General features: G+C 38.3%; 1 long non-coding RNA gene across 1 annotated transcript in view; it reads right to left on the reverse strand.

Annotated features, from left to right (window-relative positions):
• LOC140912086 (uncharacterized) overlaps window positions 1-24,230 on the reverse strand; it is a 35,011-nt gene extending 10,781 nt beyond the window's left edge. Inside the window, exons 1-2 of the long non-coding RNA XR_012159220.1 lie at window positions 24,179-24,230; window positions 23,376-23,552 (exon numbers count right to left, since the gene is read on the reverse strand). This is a non-coding gene — a long non-coding RNA (uncharacterized lncRNA). The remainder of the gene's footprint in view (window positions 1-23,375; window positions 23,553-24,178) is intronic.
• Window positions 24,231-24,688: the final 458 nt, after the last annotated feature.

A 24,688-nucleotide genomic window follows, 5' to 3' on the forward strand; every position in this document is an offset into this window, starting at 1 on the left:
TTTAAGTGTTTTGCAAAACTAAGCAGAATTTTAAGTACACGAGTAATCCCATCCTTATAGAGCAAGACACCTAAACACAGGCTTACGTTCTATTAGCTTCAATGAGACGTAGCACTGCTTTGCTGAATTAGGGCCTGAATTACTAAATCATACCAGAAAGCCCAAAGGAAGGCACAGAGAATTCCACTTTCTCCTTCCTAAAATGCTTTTATATTATATAGTATTAATTCTTTGTATTAAAATAATGGAAGGAGGGCCAGTATTGGCTCTTATTCAATAATAGCTTGTTCTTACCATGTTATTATCCTGGTTTATGAATGTACCTATCATTTTCAATCAAGATCTAATTCTCCTCCATCACTGAGAAAGTTTGGAATCCCCAGGGATTACCCCTCATCCTCAAAGACAAGAGCAATTCCAAATTAACTTCCAAATACATTCATGTAAACTGTGTATCCTCTCTCAGAAATAATCATCCACTACATTCGCATATAAACAGAACCTTTAAATATGCAACAGATGTTCCTTTTTTTTGAAAGGCTCTTGAATTCATTGACAGACCTTTGGCTAAACTGATGAATTAATTTGTTCAGGGCAGATTTCATAAATCCTCTAATAATTCTTACCCTCACACATCTTGACTTGATTTTTGAGATCTACAGCATGTGTTTTAAATGTTTTAACCTTTACTACTTTAATCAGGTAACATTTATTTCAAGGTTGGATGATGATCGGTCTTTGAAAGATGGAGTTAACTAGGAAATAAAATCCAATTTGTCAGTTAAATAAACTCCCAAACCTGAATAATAATAAGAAATCAATCTGTATTATTGAATCTTTGAAATAGTTTGCAGCTTTGATGTCACTCTCCCTCTCAAGAATTTACACTGAAATGTGTAAATTCTTGAGGGAGATAGATTATTCAGTATTACTGAACCCCATATGGATATGCAGATAGCATATCTGCCACACTTTTATGTCTGACTGATTTAGCCTAGTGGTTCAAATCTAAGCCTTTAACTGTACAAACAGATTTATTTATGGTGTGTTAGACTTTTTTGTTTTATGTTAATAGGCTTACAAGCAATTTAATATGGTTGAAATCAAGCTGTAAAACAAGTTACATCTAATCCCCTTGCTTTTTTCTCAAGCATTTATTTTAACTCTATTAATGCATCAAAAGTGAGTAGAAGACTACATTCACTAATTTAGGCTCTTGATGATTTGCACTATATCAAAGACTTTTATCAATCATAGAAACATAGGGCTGGAAGGGACAACAAGAGGTCAAGTCCAACCCCCTGCACTGAGGCAGGACCAAGTAAACCTAGATCACCCCTGACAGGAGTTTGTCCAACCTGTTCTTAAAAACCTCCAATGATGGGGATTCTACAACTTCCCTTGGAAGCCTGCTCCAGAGTTTAATTAGTATTTTCTTCTCAAGTCTAAACGTGCCAAGTTGTTTCAATCTTTCCTCAGGGGTCAGGTTTTCTACACCTTTCACCCTTTTTGTTACTCTCCTCTGGACTCTCTCCAATTGATCCACACCTTTCCCAAAGTGTGGCTCCAGAATTGGATGTAGTAGTCCAGCTGAGGACTCACTGGTGCCAAATAGAGCGGGACAATTACCTCCCATGTCTTGCATACAAAACTTCCATTAATACACCCCAGAATAGTATTGGCCTTTTTTCCCCCCAACTATGAGTTGACTCATTGAATTTGTGATCTGCTATAATCCCCAGATCATTTTTTAGCAATACCATTACCCAGTCCCATTTTGTTGTTGTGCATTTGATTTTTCCTTCCCAAGTGAAGAACTTGGCATGATTTGTTCTTGACAAATCCATGCAACCCTAATATGCTTCAGGTGCTTACAAATTGAGTAATAATTTGTTCCAGTACCTTTCCAGGTATCAAAGTTAAGCTAACTGATCTATAATTCCCCACATCTTCATTATTCTCCTTTTTAAAGATAGGTATTATGTTTTCCCTTCTCCAGTCCTCTGGAACCTTACTCATTCTCCAGGAGTTCTTGAAGATAATAGCGAACAGTTCTGAGATTGCTTCAGCTACTTCCTTAAGTATCCCTAGGATGAATTGCATCAGGCCCTGCCAACTTGAATACATCTAACTTACCTAAATATTCTTTAACCTGTTCTTTCCCTATTTTAGCTTGTGTTCCTTGGCTCTTGTTAATATTAATTGTGTTGAGTACCTGATCACCATTAACATTTTTAGTGAAGGCTGAAGTAAAATAGGCATTAAACACCTTAACCTTCTTGATGTAATCAGTTATTTTACCTTTCCCCATTAATATATGCACATGAAATGGTGTCAAAATTGTTTTTGTTTTCCTGTACTAAACAACTGGCTTCCAACAGATTAAAGCTTTATATATTTTCTTGCCATAATGAAACACTGAGAGGTCTACAAGTTTACAGTCTTTAAACTGTAAAGAATGGATTACATTTATGCCATTTTTTTATTCACACTAAAATCATTGACTTGGAGAGATTAATTTTTCTGCCTTTTTTAAAATGTTTGTCAGTTGATGGAAGGGTTAAACTCAAAATGATCCATGTAAATTTCAGTGGCAACATTAACTATTTCCCTGTTACTCCTTTTAATACCCACATTTTGGTGGGTATCTCACATCTTCTCAGGTGCCAAAAGCCCCAACTGTATCCCTAGCTGCAAATAGCTCCAGCTTCTCCCTTGCAATGCTATTTAATACAATTATCCATTTCCATATAAAATTATGCAGTATATGAACAATTCAAGGTGTCAGGGCAGTGTAAAACTGAATATAGTATTAAATTAAATAAGAAAAGATACTGTTCTCATATTCCATTAAATAAAAATCTTAATTTTAAAAAAATTCTTTGAAGCGGTCATAGCTTGTGTACTATGGAATACAGAGTCTTACTACAGAATTTAGATCAGATTGTTATGGAGTACATGGGGTCTTGAATAGAAGAGTGTCCTCAGGACACATTGTAGCTCTCCAAGGACTGAATCCAACTTGTATTACCACTGAAGAGAGCCACTGTAACTCACTGGTGAGCAGTGGCTCTGGAACAATTTTTATAATGGAGATGCTGAACAAAACTGTAAACGCTGTATATGATAGAAGCCATGTATTTGTTTGCCATTATTACTTCAAGCCAGGAAGTGCTGCTACAATCCCAGCCTCCGTAGTTCCAGTGCCCCTGCTGGTGAGTAAATGCTACAGGTCCTCTTTGTGCCAATCCACACAGAATATATGAGTGTTACAGCCTCAGTTATGCAGCTTTAGCTCAAGCTGTAACAGCTCATACCTTATCTCTGAAGGTCTGCAGTTTATTCTATGGTATGTCACCCAAGATGGTGGCCATCATGTAAGGACTACTTATGTGAGTTAGGATTGCAGGAGCCGGTCCCAAATTCATGGAAAATGCATGCATGAAAATCTGAGGTAAAAATTGGCTTTAGAAATAACCTGAAGTTTAGTCTAAATAAAATGTAACAATTTACAAGTTAATATATAGTTTGATATTGATAATAGTTATGCTATTAAAAAGATCTTTAGTATGAGCTAGCTGTGCGCATGTTTCTTGGATTATATCTGTCTGTTGAAGCTGCTCTTTATTAAATAAAACTCCATTCCTTAAGTGAGAAAAATAAAATTTCAAATTCAAGTCTCATTTAACTTTCTGAGTTGCTGAAGTTTATCACTACTGCATTTGCAAAAGATACTTGACTCTGGTCAATTTGCAAGGTAACATGGAAAACTAATTTGGGATGAATGAAAGGATACCAAGTGCATAATACATGCAATATAAAAATAAAGGAAGGGTCAGCACAGTTCAATGAATGTCACTAGTCTTTCAGCTATGAACTATCATTTAGCTCTCACCACAACAAATACAGTTAATTGTGATCAGAGGTCTTTTAAAAGGTTCTAAGCAAAATAAATCAGCCAAGTCCCTCTTGGACTGTAATCTGTATCATTTATCATATTTGGCATATTGGTCCTACTTTTTAAAAAGGTCAAGAATTAAGGTTCTTAATAAATGAAATGCTTTCACCTTATTCACCAGAGGGCAATTCCTGCACGTTAGGTCTAAAATTACAGTACACTGAAGGATCAGAGTGCATGACAATGTGCCGCCAAATTGCACTGGCAAAGCGAAAGATCTCACTACTTTGAATTCCTTCCCAATAGCTGAAATAAAAAAAGCTGCTCTAAAGGAAATGACAAAGGAATTCTAAAGACAAATAAACTCAAATTGGGTGGTTTTCATGACATTTTATCAACAATTTCCTTCCTTCTAGCTTGAGGAAGAAGATTTAGAGCTACAGGGGAACTGGAGAGCTCAGGCATGGACTCCAAGCTTCCAAAAAAGAGGAGGCAAAATAGATTGAAGCTGGGAGTGTAGCTTTGTATTCATCTGCTCACTTGCAAAATAGTATGTATCCTTGCTTCCTATAGATGGAGCTAGAACGCAGTTTGTTCGGATTGGCTTTGTTTCACAGCAAAGGAAGAGAAGCCATCCAACAAAGGGCTTTCTTGTTAAAATACCTTACCTTGTGTTCTTAAATCTAGTTCAATTTTATTTTAATAAATATTTTCTAGGGAAGTTTTATAATAAAAAGGTACAAGTGCTGCCAGTTCAAAATTTTATTTTATACAGAAAAATGGCTTTTGGTGTTTGAGCTGCATTTTCTTCCCATTTAGCATTAACTCCTTTAGCCTAATCCTTCCCTCAGGTATGTGATAACTAATCTGCAAAGAGGAGAAAACAGAGAATAAAGATCTATCAGACTCATAGGCTGAACAAGACATGTTCTGTTTCACTACTTACTCATTTTGTTTTTGTTGCATCCCTTCCCCCATCTTTGCTCTGCAGACTGTGTATTTAGATTATATGGTTTTCGGTCCAAGGCCCTTCTCTGCACATGTGGCATTAGACAAATAGTGAGTAAATAATTTTAAGATGTCTTTGTTTCACTGGAGAAATAGCTAGCTGTAACTTAATTAACATCAGATTATTCACTTCTATTTTCTGAGAAAAATCAGTTAACTGTAACTGTTGAATTCTTCAAATGTCTTACCTAAAAGTATTCAACATTTCTAGTCCTGTGCTCCGTCACCTACCCAACACTCATAGACAGTGAATAAGAGAAGACTACATCAGTTGGCACCATGGACAGAGACCACACAAAGACAACAGAAATCAAGAACCCAATCCTGCAAAACTTTATTCTGATGAACAATACCAATGGCCTAAGTTACTTAACTAGCTTAACTGAACTAGTTCAGGGTTCTAGCCAACGAAAGCTTATGCCCAAATAAATTTGTTAGTCTCCAAAGTGCCACAAGGCCTCCTTGTTGTTTTTGCCGATTCAGACTAACATAGCTACCACTCTGAAACCTAGTTCAGTGTGGTTACTTCTCCTCTAGAAAGTGACCCGAAGTCACCATCTCATTTCCACAGGATATTTATCAGCATTTAGATAGTAATAATTTTTGTCACTACCAACTTGTGCCAGACAAATTGACCACTGAGCAGTGAAAGGCTCCTAATCATATTCCCACAATCATGAATGATCCAGCACTTCCAGACTGAGTCTACAACAGAGCACTGAAACAACAGCCAGTAGAAAAAGGACACCATTGTCCGACAGATTGCAGCCTTATATGGCCCAATTTTACTTTTTTGTTCAAACTCTCCCTGCACTCTAAAAAGTGCTTTTATCTCCCTGCAGTGTCATGCTATGACCACACCCAAATAAATACATACAGCTTCCTCTCTCTGGATTCATAAGAGTGGCCATACTGGGTCACACCAAAGGTCCATCCAGCCCAGTATCCTGTCGACCAACAGTGGCCAATGCCAGGTTCCCCAGAGGGAGCGTACTTAACAGGTAATGATCTAATGATCTCTCTCCTGCCATCCATCTCCACCCTCTGACAAATGAATAGTGTCCCTAGCCTCTCTTATCCATCCTGGATAATAGCCATTAATGGACTTAACCTCCATGAATTTATCCATTTCTCTTTTAAACTCTGTTATTGTCCTAGCCTTCAAAACCTCCTTGGGCAAGGAGTTCCACAGGTTGACTGTGCACTGAGAACAAAATCCAAACATACTTTGTATGGAATTTGGGGGCTTGAATTTTAGATTTCCTACTCCAAAGTGGAATGGACCTGGAATACATTTGCTGTCCCAAGAGCACATTATAATTCAAATGCAAGTTTCTGTGATTTCTGCACTGCACTTAATGATTTCCTACTGACCTTCTCTTGGTTTCTTTTCAAATCTTTTTATTATATATAAAAAATAAAATAAACTGTAAAATGTGTAACAGATACATTCTCATCTGGTTTACACCAAAGCAACATTATTGATTTCAAGGGGTTTGAAACCATTGTAACTGAAGGGCAGAATTTGGCCCATTCTTTCTGATGTTTAACTAGCGGATTTTTATTTTAATGCAGATCAAATTACAAACCGCCACCTTTGGCAGCTAAGCAATTTGCTTGACAGGTTGCCACACAGTCATTTACACCAGAACGTCTCTCTTTCTGGGTGCATTTCTTAGCGAGGCCAATGAAAAACAGGGAGAAGGGGTAATGGGCTTCAGGCCCTGAAGTGCTGAGCCTACAATCCACCCTGAGAGTAGGCAGCTGAAAAGATTCATACCATCTCAAGACTCCTTTCCTGAGAATACAGACTACAGTGGGGAAAGAGGCAGCAGCCAAGTGAAGAACCTGCATTGGATGTCCCATCCAATCCCAGAGCATGGGTTTCAGAAGGAGGTGACTGATGGCAATGTAGTTTAGCAGCATCTCTTTCCATCAGTGGAACATCCCATCTATCAGATTTTATTAGGTGTTCCCAGTGAGAGAATGTCCCTAGCCTCTGTTTGCCAGAAGCTGGGAATGGGCGACAATGGGCGATCAAGATCACTTGATGATTATCTGTTCTATTCATTCCCTCTGAAGCACCTGGTGTTGGCCACTGTTGGAAGACAGAATACTGGGCTAGATGGACTTTTGGTCTGACCCAGTATGGCCATTCTTATGTTCCTTAATCTTTACAGGAAGATCAGCTACTCACACCATAGAACAGAGCTATTAACAAAAGGCAAAAGCAAAAGGCAGGAAGGAAAGTCTAGCAACATGTACTATATTTTTAATGTACAAATTTGAATCCTCTCTTGATACAGGTTGAATGGAAAATACCACCATGATAGAGGATAATAAAATGGATGCAAATGTAGTAACTATGAAATGCAGTCTTTTACATTTTGCAGTATCACTCAGTTTATTAAAGACATGCTAGCCTGAGAAGTGCAGCTAATCATTGGAAACCATCTGATCCAATGCCAAGTTAGTGTCAGATGGGCTCCATCTGCCCTTAGCTTCCACAATAGCCAAAAGGAGTAGATTCTAGGGGTCTGATGCATAGGTCATTGAACTCATTGGGCAGATTCCCATTGACTTCAAAGGACTTTGGATCAGGCCCTAGATCTCTTGGTACATCATCAAGAATCTCATCAGGATCTATAACGGAGCTTCCCAGGGACACCTTACATGTCAGGTCAGAATCAAGATGGCTGCGTAAACTTATAATTATGAAAAACAACTGCAGTATTTCAGATAATTATTGTTATGTTTTTGGATCTGGAACTTTACAGCCAGACAGTTTTATTTCTAAACAGAACGATTCTTGTAGATCCCAAACTACACAGCCTCCAGAAGAATCCCAGTCATCAGCCAAAAGAAATCACTCTGTGCTTGCCAAACACCAATAACTGGGCTGACAACTTAGGTGGCGAGTGAGAGGGAACAGCAGCTCCCCATTTAGCTAGAGCCACCAGACAGAATATGCACATCTGATCCTGTGTCCCCTTCTGTTTTTTGTCAAGCAACTGCTTAACTTCAGTTTGAGATGTCTGCTCCTTCTAGTCAGTCAGTTTTCTTCCACCCCTTCAGAAGAACAGCCATCTCAAGCACAAGCTTTGGATAAAAAAGGAAGCATCCTAGTCCCAGTGAATTAGCATAGGAACATAAATTAATTATCAAGAGAAGTCAGTCTTGTAAATCTCCAATAGAACTTTAGTCAGTCTGCTCTATTCCATGCCCCTTTAATTCTGTAAAACACTTTGAGACTTGTGAAAGGTCATATAAATAATAAATTTATCAGAAGAGCAAAGTGCCAGAAAAAGTAGATGAAAACAGGGATAAATCGGAAGAGGCAATAGCTGAAATGGAAGCTGTGTACTGCAGCAGAGGAAGATGATGTTGAGATCCTTTGGTCACAAATATATTTTCCATGGGTTTACCTTTGTCTTACCAAATTAAAAAATGAGAGAGGGAAATCCCATATGGTTTATATTTTAAAATATGGTTAATCACAGTATGAAGGAGAAATACAAATAGAAAATTCAACCACTTATCATTCGGCTTCTATTTTCCTTTTTGGCTCCCTCTGGAAATCAGAGAAAAATTCTACCTATGCTACTGTACAGAATTTCCATTTCAGCCACTGATTCTGCTGATTTTTTCTTTACATCAACTTTTTCAAGAAGAGTTTGCTCTCATAATGTTATTAATCTATATATTGCCTTTCCTGAGCTTCAAAGTGCTTTACAGAATTAAAATAATACAAGAATTACTTTGCCACCACTGAAATCCAGCCACTACTGGAATTGGATGTGGCAAATATTATAATTGCACCATTAACCCCATTCAATAGCTTAGAGAAAGAGGTCCAGATTGCTGGGTGCAATGCAGTTGCTTTGAGAGCACTGCTGGCAGATTTTGGCTATAAATCCAGCATAGCTGGCCACAGAAAGATTGCCACAAAGTACATGGGCTACTTAAGTCACTCCTTTCCTTATTTCCAGGATGGGTGCATGGCTGGAGAAAGGGGACACAGACAGCTTTCCTTATTCTCTGCGGATTCCCAGTTACTGTACTGGCCCCTTGAGGCCACTGGTAAGTGACATAACAGCTGTTTTCAGGGAACCAGACCAGGATCAGCGAAGAGCAAAGGCCACATTTACACATTCTCCTCTTCAGCTGTATATGGTGTACGCTCTGAATATCTAGGACAGGAAATAAAGAATACTTTTTTCATTGTAAGAACTATAAAATGCAAGCAGATGCAACATAATTAAATACTTTTTATTGGATTTTGGCCAGAAGACAAGGGCAGTCACCCTAACTCTTGCAAAAAGTGCAATGGGATCTTTAATTACCATAAGTGGTCATTTTGCAGGTTTTTGTCTCACATGAAAAATGGAATCTCCAGCAACTCACTTTTACAATATACATGTGTCAGATTTTGTACAAATGATTTGCAGCAGGGCTTTCTATGAAGAGAGCTGGAGCACACCTCCTGAGCTCCGCAGGAATGAACTCTTATTTTAAGGAGTCCAAAGACCTTTTATTCAATGAACATGTTTGTTCATAATTTTCAGTGTATCTTCTTGTGCTGTATGTTGTAGCTTAGTCAAATTATTCAAAAAAATGCTTTTAATATAAATAAACCATTATAAATTAATCCCATATTTACATCATATATAGCAAGCAGTCAATCAGAAGCGGATGGCCATGACTTAAACATCTGATTGTGTGATGATATCTAAACTGTGTGTGTCACGCATAGAACCAGTATAACTTGGCAAAAACTTCAGGAACAAGGTTCCTGGCTTCTCAGAATTGTTCATACTGTAGCAGTGCTTCCTGCTCCAATACATCTCAGTATTGGTGGATAACTCAATGGGAACAAACATGTACAGTAGTCAGTTACTCCCAGAATATTTAAGAATCAACTGTGACATACTCCTATGATGTGTAATGCAGCTAGTAAAGCCAGTCTATAGTAACTCTGCTAGTAACCAGCAAAAAAGAAAAAAAAAGTCCACTCAAAATAGAGATTGGGGAGATTTTTTGTTGTGAAAGGTCATAAGAAGCTGGAGCTCCAGTGACTTGAGATATGGAAGGCACTGAAAGCTTGAAGCAATGTTTTATACAGGTAAAAACATTGACTTCAATCTTTGGCTGAAATCTGAGCATTTTGTGCCACACCCCAGGCACAACGTGGCCCTAAAGGAATCTTAACCAGCTATGGAGCAGGTACCTCAGAGTAGGTGGATCTTATGGTGGGACAGAGCTAATCTAGAGAGTTTTATGCTACCACAACCCCAGGATAGGATTGTAGTCAGGGTTTCCCCACACTCCTGTAATCCACTGGCTCTAGTTTACACTGGGGTAACTGGACTGGCACAGAGCTAGCCACATATCAGAAAACCACAAAAAGAGCAGGAAATCACTTTTGTGCATGCATATCAGTCTTAGGTACTTAGATGACCCCCTTCCCATCAATGTAGTATCTGAGCTGCTCAAAGTCTTTAATGTATTTGTCTCACAACATTCCTGTAATGTAGAGAAGTGCTATTATCCCCATTTTAGAGATGGGGAACTGAGACACAGAGAAGTTAAGTGACTTGACCAAGGTCACACCGGAAGTCTGTGATAGATCAGGATATTAAATGCAGGTCTTCCAAATCTTAGGCAAGTGTCTGACCCACAAAAGCCTTCCCCCTCCACACACGCATCCCCTCCCCCGCATCTGGGCTATACATTTCTTGACTACAATCAAGACTCAGGCCATTCATTTTAGTAGTGCTTCATGTTGGTCATTGGACTTTCCTGGCATAATGAAGTATCTGACACACTTATTTCCCTCCCATCCCACACAATTAGACTCATGGTGGGACAACAGCTTAGCTTTACACCAGGGAGATATCAAAATGAGTACCAATAAAATCTGTAAGCTCTCTAAAACATTTCTGAAATAGTTTAACATTAAAATCTGTGATGTAAACAAAATGCATGATAGTGTAGTATAAAGTTTTCATTCTTTTGTTGTGGTTTTTATAAAACACTCCACTTTTATTACTCATATATCCCAAATTCATACCACTAAAAGTTTTGTACCACACCTTAATGTTATCTGTGGGTGTTATAGGCATATGCATTCCAACTGAATGCACAACACGATTGTTAGGTTAAATGTGGACTTCCATTTTCATTGTCACTTCTTTTCTCTTCTTTAATGGCCCAATTTGGCAAACATTGAAGGCTTCTTAACTTCTGGGTGCAGGACAACTGGAGGATGAATGAAAATGTTTGTCCACTGTACATGTGTATATTGGCATATCCAATTTTTTAATTCTTTACAATTTAATTAAAAGCCCTGTGTTTATATGGTCATCTAGAAAGACCAGAATAGTTACTTTTCTATGGCTCATATATTGCACTAAAAATTGTTCTATCTATTGCAAACCACTATAACAATTTAAAAAAAAAAGTATCATGATCAATAAACTGCCAACAGTAGATTTATTCTTTGCACTGAACGAAGATCAGAGTTTTTCCTCCAGAACTTGCAAGTTTAAAGTAAAAAGATATTCTCAACTGAACAATAGTATGTTCTAGAATCAATAGTATACTATTCTGTTCTCATTCTGTGTTCCAATCCCCCACGGAAGTCAACAGTAGACTGGCACAAAAGAACCTATAGGATTGAAAACATACATAAAATCTGCTTTCAGTTACACTAGAGTAATTCTCATTGAGTTCACTGAGCATAACACTAGTGTAACAGAGGACTGAATTTGGCCCAATATGCATAAAATAACAGGGTGATCATTCTTAATACAAGAACTGAAGTTGAAAGGAAGATTATAGTGCATTACAAACAAAAATCATGATCCACTGTGGGTGGCATTTTGAATCCCACCATCATGTGTTATGGTTGTATTAACTTGTTTAATTTTATGCACAACTACAGCCAGTCATTCTGAGCAAGTCTCAACATTGCCAACAGTATAACATCATAAACAAGATTTACTAATCTAAGAAAATTTAAATTATATATTTTATACAAAGCCGTGTGTGTGTGTGTGAGAGAGAGAGAGAGAGAGAGAGAGTGTGTATATATATATATATATACACACACACACACACACATATATATATATATGGATACACACACAGATAAATATACAAGGTAAAAATACTTGCGTACATGTAAATTATGCTGGCACATTATTCTACTAAAGCTAGGATTACACTGCCTTTTGTATGACTAGTATCTACTCTTGCAGTGAGTGAATTTGAAGTGTAAAGGCAGAAGAGAAAAGAGAAGAAATTCCCACTAGGATTAGGCTATGAATATAGTCTAAAAAGTAGCAGCAGACTGACTGTACATTCAAACTGTGAAGATGAAATAAGTATGCACCTGTTCTCTATGGACTTGATTCTGCACCATTCAAGTGAAGAAGTTTTTCCATTGGATCAAGCCCCCCTTTTACATTCCATTTCTCTATACAACAGCAAGAAGAGTTACTATATCGGCCATCTTCTCAGGCTACCAAAAGACAGTGGTAAAATGAATGACCGCATGGTTGGTATCATTTCCAGTGGAATTATTGTAATGTTATCTGATTTGTAAATCACATCTCTCTGCATTCCTATGTCACAAAAAGCAAATGTATTGAAATCTCTTGAAGGCAAAATTACGATTTTTATAAAAAAAACCATAGCTTAACCCTATCAGGGAGTCAAGAGATTGCTGTTTCTGGCTCTGTCACAGACTCGCTGCGTGACAAGTCATTTAGACCAACACTTCAAAATGACTACTGATTTTGAGCATTTTAAGAGTTACCAATTTAAAATACCTTTAATTTCTTTTTCAGAAGAGCTGAGCATTCACAGCTCCAAATTAAGTAAAAAAAAAAAAACAAAAAACCAACAATCCAACAAAACAGAGGCATCTAACCCTAGGGGCCACTTTGGAAAATAAGGATCATAACCTCCCTCTGAATAAATTTCTCCATCTCAGGGGGAAAGAAGAATATTTCTCCACCTCATACAGTGTTGTGAAGCTTCATTCATTACTTTTTTCTAAAGTGCTTTGCAAGCCTTGACATAAGGCACAATAGAACTATAAGGTATTATTATTATTAATATTATTTTAGAATCCTATTTACGGCCATTTACAAGACCAAAATTCCATGGAGTAGAAGCCAATTTTTGACTTGTTGCTTCCATTAAATGCACAGTTTTCATATTGGAAAGAACTCTCCCCCCCGCCCCGGTGGTTGCAGCTAGGAAGAACCTACCATATCAACCCAACATTTATGGGTTTAAATTAATCCTAACATCATTATTTGTACATTATACAAAGTATCAAAGCATAGTTTTTCCATGTACATTTTCATTAGCAAAAAATTCAGTCTAGGAGATACAGACTGTGGCCAAAATGTTCAAAAAGAGGAGCCTTAACTCCATATTTAGGTGCTTTGACATCAATTGGGCTTATGTTCCTAAATCATTTAGGTTCTTTCGGAAATCTAACTGTTGGCCCCTAATTTTTGAAAAACTTTTGCCTTTGTTACTGAGATTGACTTACCTCCAGCATAACTGTGTCCTCATGTGCTAAAAGTATTGTGAATTGTGACACACAGCATCAATGGTGTTCCCATGTATTTAAGTGAGAGATGCATAAGTCAATGTGAGTTTTGCCTGATTAAATATTTCAAGATAGGGTCTTAGATCACTTGCTTGAAATAATAAATAAAACAAGTGATTAATTTTATCAAGAGGGTTATGTATGAGGACTGGCAACAGGGAAGTGGGAACAAGTTAAAATGTGGTGGATGTAAGGGAAAGGAAATACATTCAAAAATAGGTTAAAAGGCCAAAATGGGCATTAACAACATGTTACCTTAAAATACATTAAAATAAATGCCTATAACCATATACATGTACCCTTCAATTTTCTTTCTAATTCTTATTTCTCTCTTCAGACTGTCCCAATAATTAATTCTTGCAATTTCTTTTTGGGGTGCTATCCACATTTCTTGTGCTATATAAATAATAAGCAGCAGCTCATATTCATACCAGAGCCTATGCCAGTTTATGCTGTGGGAGGGCAGTAAAGGAGCAGAGCATCCTCAAGAGAAGATAGCATTATCCAGAAGGGGGTACAGCTAGAGAGGACTGATTTTCTGCCTCCTACCAGCACAGCTCCTATGCAACAACATATGACCTTCTATTCTGATTAATTGCCCCCTCTGGCATGGGAGGCTGATGCAGGCGAATATAAATTACATCTCCCTGTGCCAGCTTGCCTGAATCTGGATCTTTAATTGTACTTATGAGATGAATATAGTTTCTTCATTTTTGTTTTACTGATAAAATTAACAGATTAACTGTACCGGAGGATGAAATTGCTAGAGCTGGCCAAAACATGGTGTGAAAATATTTCATTAACATTTTTCAAAAAGGTTTTCATGACTTTTTTGTTGAAATTTCAAAAAACAGATTTTCAACCATCTCTAAAAATCACAGAAGAGACATCCAGACAAGAGGCAGCACAGGAAGCCTTTCCCACCAACATACCTCAACCACAAACCAGAGTGCTATTTGCGGCAGTGGTGGATTTAGAGTTAGTGGGGCCCAATGCTCATTTTTAGCCCCCGCCCAAGAAAAAGAATTCTCTCTTATCTCCCCCGCCCCTGTTTTTTCATTTTTTTCCCCTTCATCCTCCTCCTATATTATAAATAGGAAGTAAATGAAAATAAAGTGAGGTACCTTGATTTTTTTTGTAATCTAACTTTTTTTTCCCCCCACAGACCACTTGAAAAGTGCTGAGGGGCTTGGCGAAACACTTAATAATCTTTCCAAACATTATTTGTACTGTAAGCTAACTATTGTAAAGTTTTTTGGATAAGAGCGCTTTATTAAAAAAACCCAAAACATAACAATCTTTCCTCGGTCCACTTGAATGGAATCATCGGACTACAGTTTGAGAACTTCTGGTCTAGATGGAAGCCTGTATTTATTTGTATTACACTAATGTGAAAAATGTGTAAAAATAAAAAGTATAGATACATGAATGGAAAAATAAAAGTTAACTTCCTTTGAAGAAACTTATTCAATTTGAAAAAAAAAATTCATTCATTTTGATTTTGTAAAGAAAAAAGTGTAGAAAAAAAGCTATTAATTCATAAGTAATTTTTCAAAGAGGCACTTTCAATTGTCGATATTGCAGAACTTGTCAAATGTTCCTGACTCATAAATCACAAATAATTTTAACTCCTTTCAAATACAGAAGAATACTCACCACAAGCATTTGTGACAGGTATTGTTAAAAATATTTTCAGAATCATTTCTACAGTTGGAAAGGTTGCCTGCAAACCATTATGTACAAGTCTATACAAATAACTGGTGATCTCGAAGCACAGACCTCATCATTTTTGATAAAATGAATGAAATGTTTCACTTCATCTTCAAAAACATTTATGTCTATGTCCTCTCAGTAGAATTCACTTAATTTCTTACTGTAGTTGCTTTTAGCATTTTCATCTATACTTCTGTCAAAAAACACAAAATAAATCAATTTTCTTTAGAGTCACCTCTACTCTGCAATTGCACTATGACTCTATCACAAACACTGACTGTCTCAACAATGATCTTCTTTCCCTTTTACATGGATTTCATAGTCTCCAGTTTAATCGAAAAATAACTTCCTGGTTTTTTTACGCGTCTCATCAGATATATCAGAGGAACCTATATATTCTGTTAATGTTAGTGCCTCTGCTTCCACTGAGCTATAGTAATTTTGGACTTCCATGACAAAGCTTGTAACTGAGGCTAACAATTGTGTAGCATTCAATGAATTTGTATCAACCTTTTGCAGTGATTTGCTGATGGTATTAATTCTATGAAGTAAACGGTTCCACAAAAGAGCAAAAACAGCAATATCATACTTCTCAAACTCTTCTGCTAAGGATTTTGCTTCAGGTTTTCACACATGGTTTTTCAGAATGTGATGTGGCCAGGAGAAGCAGGCAGAGACCTGCATGGGCTGAACACCCACCCACATGTGGGGGGGAAGGGCGCACCACAGTTCCATCAGCGGCCACCTGAGTGCCCTCCTGCCTCCGCGCACCCATCTCTGCCCCCCACCCCACCTGCAGGCTCTGCACCTCCTCCTGCAGCAGGCCCCATCCCCCAGCTGCCCCCCAACCCGTGGGCTGCAGCCAGCAGGCAGCGGCGAGAATGCAGGAGGGAGGACGCAGGAGGAGCAGGGGGCAGCCACGCAGCCGGCAGATGGAGAGAAGCGGCGGTTTCCCCTTCAAAGTGCCGCTTCTCTCCGGCCGGCTGCCCCGTGCTCCTCCTGCAACCTCCTGCCCGCATTTGCGGCGCTCGCCACCACCCGCACCTCCCGCCTGCTCCCCTGAGGCTGCAGGGGAGCCTCGCTCCCTGCTCTCCTGCCCCCCACCGCTTCTGCCCCTGCAGTCTCCCCCACCACGGAGCGGGCTGCCCAAGTACCTGGCCCTGGGTCCTCCCGTCATGGGGGCGGGTCCTGTGCCAGGGCATGGTATGTTTTGTGGTAAATCTGCGCCTGATTTACGGTGTGCGACTGGTCACTCAAGTCACAAAGTATTGTCATCCAATCAGAAAGCACAAACAACTTTTGTCAACAAGAGAGCGACTATCAAAAAGATTTCAAGATGGGGGCCATGCAAACATCCACCTGGAAACACATTCCCCACAAGTATTCACAAGATTTTCCCTTTCTTGCAATTAAAAATAAATAAATAAATAAATCACTGAGTGCTTGCAGAAATCAGATCAGAAGTGTTGATAATATCAAAGCAAGTTTCTGGGTTTTAGCTGAAAATATTAGTAAATGCTATTTAGCCATGAGCACTCAGCACCAGTCTGCAATAACTTACATTACTTTAACCTCAGGGCTTGGGTGCAGGAGAATCTAACAGATCTGCTAGCCACACAGCCCTCTTCAAAAGACTGTGTGGGGGAGGGGGTGAAAAGGAAGCAAATCACAGAAGCAGCATTTCCCTCTTCCTCACACCTCAGCTGGAACCTGCAGGCTCCCCCTCTGCTTGCAGGTATATAGGAGGCCATACTGGACCCTCAACAATGACCTCCACCAGAAAAACTGCCATGTCCTTGTCACCTGACTCATCTGCTATTGTCACTACTTTGGGCTTCTGTGCTGCTAAAACTGAGCAGGAAAGAGTAGTTACAGAAAATGTAACAAATAAAACCCCACGTACCCAGAGTATGTCTGCGGCTTAGTACTATGCTGCAGAGACAGTAGTTTTCTAGTAGCATTGGAACACTTTAACAGAATCCTTTAGGGAAGTATACTAGAGCTGACACTATTAGAGCCGATAGTAGCATATACAGATTCAGTGTACTCTGGGTATCCAATCTGGAGAGGCAAACAGACAAAATATGGTGATTTTTTTTTACAAGAAATAGTTTTCCCCTTCAGAAGTCAGCAAGTTAATATGCTACATAACACAGATTTCTAGTTCAGCACATAGTTCAAATGAGTGACAAAGGATCAAATCTTTTATGACCAATCATTTCTGCTAAATATATATTTTGTTTTATCTGCTCACATCTCCTTTTTATGCAAGTTTGTTTTTATTGGACCATAGGCAGCAAATTCCTACAATTTTATAGCCATGTGACAGTGTTGCCATTGCTTTTAGCACAGGAAATGGTACATCTGTTAATAAAGAGACTGAAGGAACTCTCCCATGAGTCACTAAAAAGCATTTGCCAAAACTAATTAAACTAATGCCAAATGTGACAGTTTAAGGCCCATAGCAATTTACAGTACATTGGGATTTTTGGGTGGGGGTTGGGTGGTGGGGTTAGTGGAAGACTGGGATAAGAAAAGGAGAGATGCATATGTAAAATGACATATCACTTAGAGCTTCTCTGTTTCTCTAAGTCTCCTCCCATTTAGGAACCAGTTTTATAATCAGTTTTTAAGATGATGTTCTTTAATTTTAGTCATAAATAGCTCTTACGTCATTTATCAGGAAATTGGAATTAAATTGGAAAAATCATGATATTACACAAACTAGCGATTGTGCTAGAGTTTACATTTTAATCTTTCCTTTACAAGCATAAATTTTTATATTAATCTAAAAGCAAAACTATTTTTAAGGCAAAACTGAGATCATGGTTGACTTGTAGATGCCGTTATACTTGAATAAACCCTGCAGCAAAATGGACTGCCAGAATTACACTTCTAAAGAGACTGTCAGACTTTGATTTCCCTAGAGGAATACATGAGAATACAAAGATTACATTTGCAGTACTGAACTGTTCAAATGACACTAGAAATCTCTATGCGCTAATTTTCCAGATCAGTCCTATGACTACTGGCATAGTGTGTGATTGACAACCAGTTCATCAATATTTGTTCTTCCCTAAACTATCAAAATACTCCATGGGAGTAAGCCAAGAAAAACAGCATAGGTTTTGATAATACAACTGTAAAAGCAATTCTTCCCTTTTTCTATCACACTGACACAGCCGAATTATTACATTAGAAGTCAGCAATCTGACAAAGCCCAATTTGACTAGATTTAACGTCAGCAAAGTGTTAACTAAAAACAAGCTGAATGTCAAAGATATTGATTGCAATGAAGTTGAAAGAAAACTACCAGTTAACCGGTTTCTGACAAGCAAAGAGATATATACAGAACTTGTGATGACAAATGTTGAATTAAATACTCCATTTACTGCCTTAGAGACACCTTTCTGAAACAGGAATCTTCTTCCCGGGGCACTAATACTTTATATTGTAATATTTTACATCAATGAAAATAAAACCAGTGATACTGGATAAAATCCGTAAGGGCAAATTCTGATTATTGCACATGTGTACATACTAGAAAAACTGGGCAGCAGCGGCAGGAAAGCGTGGAAACTGGCTGCTTGGATTTTACCTCCTACAAAAAGTTCAGGAACAACTATGGTGCATATCTTCTGCGCTGTATTTTGCTGAGATAAATAGCAAACAATACATGTATGGCTTCCCTGGGCAGCAAGTGGCCCGTCAATGCAGACTTTTTACTCTGTTGCACTATAATTAGTATAGGACAGATTTTGCCACCTGTACTCACCTGGAGTAGTTCAAGAGCCTCTCATATAGTATGTTGCCTGTGGTTAGTATTGCTATCTGCTGCATACTATACTGCTGCAAAAATTACACGGACTTCATATTCACTTCAAGATGAAAATCAAGGTATTGGTTTTGAGAAGACTTAGAATCATAGGACTGGAAGGGACCTTGAGAGGTCTTCTAGTCAGTCCTGCCGTGAGTATAGGGAGTATTATCTAGACCAGGGGTAGGCAACCTGTGACACACGAACTGATTTTCAGTGGCACTCACACTGCCCGAGTCCTGGCCACCGGTCCGGGCGGCTCTGCATTTTTAATTTAAGAAGCTTCATTTAAAATTAAACATTTTAAAAACCTTATTTACTTTACATACAACAATAGTTTAGTTATATATTATAGACTTATAGAAAGAGACATTCTAAAAACATTAAAATGTATTACTGGCATGCAAAACCTTAAATTAGAATGAATAAATGAAGACTTGGCACACCACTTCTGAAAGGTTGCCGACCCCTGATCTAGACCATCCCTGACAGGTGTTTGTCTAACCTGCTCTTAAAAATATCCAAGGATGGAGATTCCACATCTTCCCTAGGCAATTTATTCCGCTGCTTAACCATCCTGACAGTTAGGAACTTTTTCCCAATGTCCCCTAAACCTCCCTTGCTGCAGTTTAAGCTCATGGCTTCTTGTCCTCTCCTCAGAGGTGAAGACCACCAATTTTTCTCCCTCCTCCTTGTAACATTTTTTATGTACTTGAAAATTGTTATGTCCCCTCTCAGGCTTCTCTTTTCCAGAAAAAACAAACCCAATTTTTTCAGTCTTCCTTCATAGGTCATGTTTTCTAGACCTTTAATCATTTTTAATGCTCTTCTCTGGACTTTCTCCAATTTGCCCAAATCTTTCCTGAAATGTGGCACCCAAAACTGGACACAATACTCCAGCTGAGGCCTAATCAGCACTGAGTACAGCAGAAGAAGAATTACTTTGTGTCTTGCTTACAACACTCCTGATAATACATCCCACAATGATGTTTGCTTCTGTTGTAACAGGGTTACACTGTTGACCCATATTTGGCTTGAGCCACTATGACCCCCATATCCTTTCTGCAGTACTCCTTCCCAGGCAGTCATTTCCCATTTTGTATATGTGCAATTGGTTGTGGCTTCCTAAGTGGAGTACTTTGCATTTGTCCTTATTGAATTTCATCCTATTTACTTTGGACCATTTCTCCAGTTTGTCCAGATCATTTTGAATTTTAAGCCTATGCACCAAGCACTTGTAACCCCTCCCAGCTTGGTATCATCTGCAAACTTTATAAATGTATGCTATATGCCATTATCTAAATCAGTGATGAATATATTGAACAAAACTGGACCCTGAACTGATCCCTGTGGGACCCCTACTTGATATGCCCCTCCAGCTTGACTTGGAACCACTGATAAATACTCTCTGGGAATGGTTTTCCCACCAGTTATGCACCCACCTTATAGTAGCTCCATCTAGGTTGGATTTCCCTAGTTTGTTCATGAGTCGTATGGTCTGGGCTACAGGCACCTGAGATAATGTCCCCCTCCCCCCCCCACCATGCACCAGTATGGCAATTAAGAGCCTAGAATGCACTCTTCCTCAGTCCCTAGATTTGAAAACAGAGTCCATGTTTTTTTATTTTTAAAGGCACAGTGTAAAACTCATCCATTGGCCAGTTTCCTGAAGTGGTAATAAATTAACTGTATTTTTGTTTATAGCCAAGTGTGGCTTTTAAAAAAATTTTAGTTGACATCGGTCAAGTAAATTAGATTTTTTTATTGTGTGTTTAAATAGGTAGAGACAATCCAATGGATTCATATAAAAAATAAATACTAGTTAGTCATAGAAAGAGAAAGGTCTGCTTTATGAACAAATCCACAATTTATTTTGCTTCTTAATTATTAGTTCAAAAATATATTTCTCCAGTTACAGGTAAAAAAGAATGGAAAGTGATTTAAATGCTCATCCATATTCTTCATTAGTTGTAACATTCTGTACAGAGATAGGCTCTCTTGTTTTAAGCACAAATTGAGATAAAAACTGTTCCTTAGATATAATGAATTTTTGGTTTATGATATGTTGGGAAACCATACGGAGCACTACAAGAGGATTTCACTTGGATTCAGTTTAGACTTTACATTAGAAGTTGTATGGCAAATTCATTTCAGAAGACAATCTATCCAATCAATCACACCACATTTAAAGCCTTTTCAAAGTAAACAGATGTGTAACATAATATAGCAGATGTTTCCCCATGTAAGTGTTAAGGCCCCAGTTAAGAAATGATTAATGCCTTGCTACTAACTTTACACAATATTAGACAGAAATCCATTGATAATCCAAGTTTCAGCGTACTGTTTGATATATGACGACAGTTAGCACCAGGATTTTTACAGGGTAGGGGAAAACAGTCACATGTGGAATGAAGAACAGGTTGGATGATTTTTGAAAAATATATGTGAAGAGTTTTAAAAAAAAAAAAAGAGCTTTAGCGGAAAGATAAGACCCCCTCAGCACAAAGACAAAAAGCCTCAAATACTACTAAGAGGGAATCTCACAAGTTGCCTTGCTCAGTATAAAGTAAGGGCTAAAATAAGGGGAAAAGAATAAATATAGAGCTGTTCAGAGGGGATGTGGTATTTTTTCTTTACTTGTTGACAGTTTATAAATGTCAGTAACAGACATATACAAATTACATTTGAAGGGACAAAGCTGATCATACAAACATGTGTTCAGTAGTATTGAAAAACTTCAAATATAACTTGCAAATCTGTAGGAAACCCTTTGACTTCAATGGAATTAATCCATTTTACTCCGTTATATCCAAGAGCAGTATTTGGCTCAATATATTTTAAGACAATCTTAAAGTGATAAATAAATACCATCAAATGGCTATACCAGTTCATGAAATTATCCTCACCCTCTCTCATGCATACTTCCTCCAAGTACAAAACACACATTCAAATGTAAAGTTCTAGAAAAGCAAATACAGAGTTGCAACAAAAAATTAAATTACAAGAAAGCATAGAGGACATTTCTTACCCTCAGCTTCCCCCAAAAAAGCTATCCTAAAGGTTAACGTCTTAAGTTCTTAAGGGTAAGATGAATCAAGCCTGCACTAAATGCTTTACTTGGTTTTCTTATTTAAAAAACAAATTCTAAACAATTTTTCAATATAACATGCACATACAAAATAGGTTGTGATTTAATGGAAAGCAGAGCTTTTGGTATTGATTTTCTTTGTTTGCTTTGGAACTAGGACAGCTTTTTGGTTGTGCCTCAAATACCATGTTTTGCCCATTTGAATATTTCTTTCCAGTTAATTCAAATCTGTAAACTAGGAAATCTCTTGAAAATGAGGCTTGGATAAACATTAACAAACATAACTGGCAAACGCAAAGTTCTCTACGAACAAATATTAGCCTAATGTACTTTCACTCCAATATTGTATACAAAAGGAAAAAATATACAGATGCAAAGAGAAAGTTGGGATTTTATTTCCCTCTCTCATTACTCTCTCTTCCACCCAGCTTTATTTCAATTGCCTTGTAAGGATGGTTTATTATGGAGCCAGCACCACTAAGCGGAAATAAAAAGGGTGTGGACCTCTTCGACACAGTGGCCTCCTGAGGCCAAAAAGAGACCTGCAGAATTCCATGTTAGATTTCTTTGTCACTCATAAGATTGAGGAAACTTGCACAAGCCCCACACTGACAGCCCCAGCTTTTGGGCCCAGATAAGCAATTTAAAAAAATATAAGCTTAAATTGTTTTTAAATATGAAAACTAGTATTTTTCATTGCAGGGATAACTTTGAAAACTAAGTGTCAGACTGATTGCAAAAATGAAAAGGAATATGCATCTGGGTTCTATTTCTGCAACAGAAACTAAAGACAGCCCCTATATTTTCAAAAAGGCAAGACAGTTAAGCTTAGGGGTATATCCAAAACAATCATTTTGCTAACCCTCCTCCCCAAAATCCTCAGGCCAGCCTTGTGTCTAGCTCTGTGATAAACATGAGGGGAATTAGTTACATTTAGGGAAGAATACAATGAATAAAAATGCTTCATAACCAGCCAAAAATGTTAAGTACAGCTCTGACTGTTAATATTTTCAGCCCTCTCTGAATACACCCATGTAAGCTGCTTCATCAGTAAAGGGGGGGAAAGCACACTCCACACCCACATCTTTAAAGCCCTTTCCTCAAAGGATTGTTTAGAACAATCTCACACACAAACCAAAATACAGCCAAATCAATTGAAAAAAAAACCCACAAGTCAGAATATTCAGAACCCCGCCTCAACCAACCCTGAGGAAAGAGGACACACCTTTTCCCTGAACCCTGTTTCCTCCTCCTTGTATATCCCATCCAGCCATGTGATAGATAGGGATCTCAAACCTTTCCGGGTGGCTGCTTTTACTTTGTCACAGGCCATGACTGCTGCTGCAAAGAACTTCTCATGCTCAACTTCTTTGCAAACCTCCACTAGTCATTCCAGAAGTACCTGAAGGAGAAGAGAAGCCATGGGTCAACCTGCTACTGCTGCATTAAGTGGGAGTCCTGTAGTAATGAATATAAACCAGAAACTAGAAATTGTAGAAAACTGATGTGTTACTGGGAAGACATCAGCAACTCTGTTCATACCCTATTCTTTCTGGCAGCCTGGGGAGCCCTACTCTTCACACTACCCCCCACATTAATCTTGGGAGACCTACTCTGATGGCTTCCTGACACTGTTGCTAGAAAAGACAGCCACAGTTAAAGATCTCCCACCTCAAAAACTAAAGGATACCCTTTCTCCAAATGACCACCCAGCTCTTCACCTACAGGGTCTCACTCCCACCTGGTCAACCATTAGGGGAAGCATGGAGGGTTGAAAGACACTGGGCCAGAGAATGGAAGGATTCATGGATTGTGTGGTGGGGAATGCCTGGAGCTGATGGATTGGAGGTTGGGCAGGGGTGAAGCGAAAGACAGTATTTTACCCAGGTAATAGTATACATGTCACTAAGTGAGGCAGAACATTGAGGGAATCCCTTGTTAGAATTTTGGAAGTGTATCACTGCTCAGGTCAACACAGTGAATTACGGGCTGCAAGTCTGTTTTAAAATGAAGGCAAATGCAACTTACTCCATTTCATGCAAATCAGCTGTGGCCATCAGGGCTGTAGGAAGTTGCCAATTGAGCAAAAATTTTGGACCCTCATAGTTTACTGGAAGTGGGCAGAAGCAGACAGACATTCTCCAGAAGTCCAAACCCCAGGAGTAGAGAGAGAAAGTAGGCAAAAACAAAATAGTCTCAGAATGGAGAAAGTGTAAGGGTTATACACTGAAAGTAGTGGTGTTCCTAAAACAAAATATTTGAAACCATAACCTGGCCCTATATTTATATAAAGGACCTTGTTAACGTGCTGTTATGTTAGTGTTGGAATCTACCAAGAAAATTTATGTCTGAGTGTTTCTTTACATAGGAACCCAAAGGGGTGTTTTTCTAAGGGTCTTATTTTAGTCATGTAGGTGCAAAGATTTACCAAATATTGGAAATGTGACAGCTGAAAATAGTTCACGTCTATCACTAGCTAAGAACTGTGTCACGAAAACTAAGTTGTAGGCACTTTCAGGAGAATCATATTTGGTTTCT

This window comes from Lepidochelys kempii, chromosome 5, assembly GCF_965140265.1.
Source record: "Lepidochelys kempii isolate rLepKem1 chromosome 5, rLepKem1.hap2, whole genome shotgun sequence".
Taxonomy (NCBI): domain Eukaryota; kingdom Metazoa; phylum Chordata; order Testudines; family Cheloniidae; genus Lepidochelys; species Lepidochelys kempii.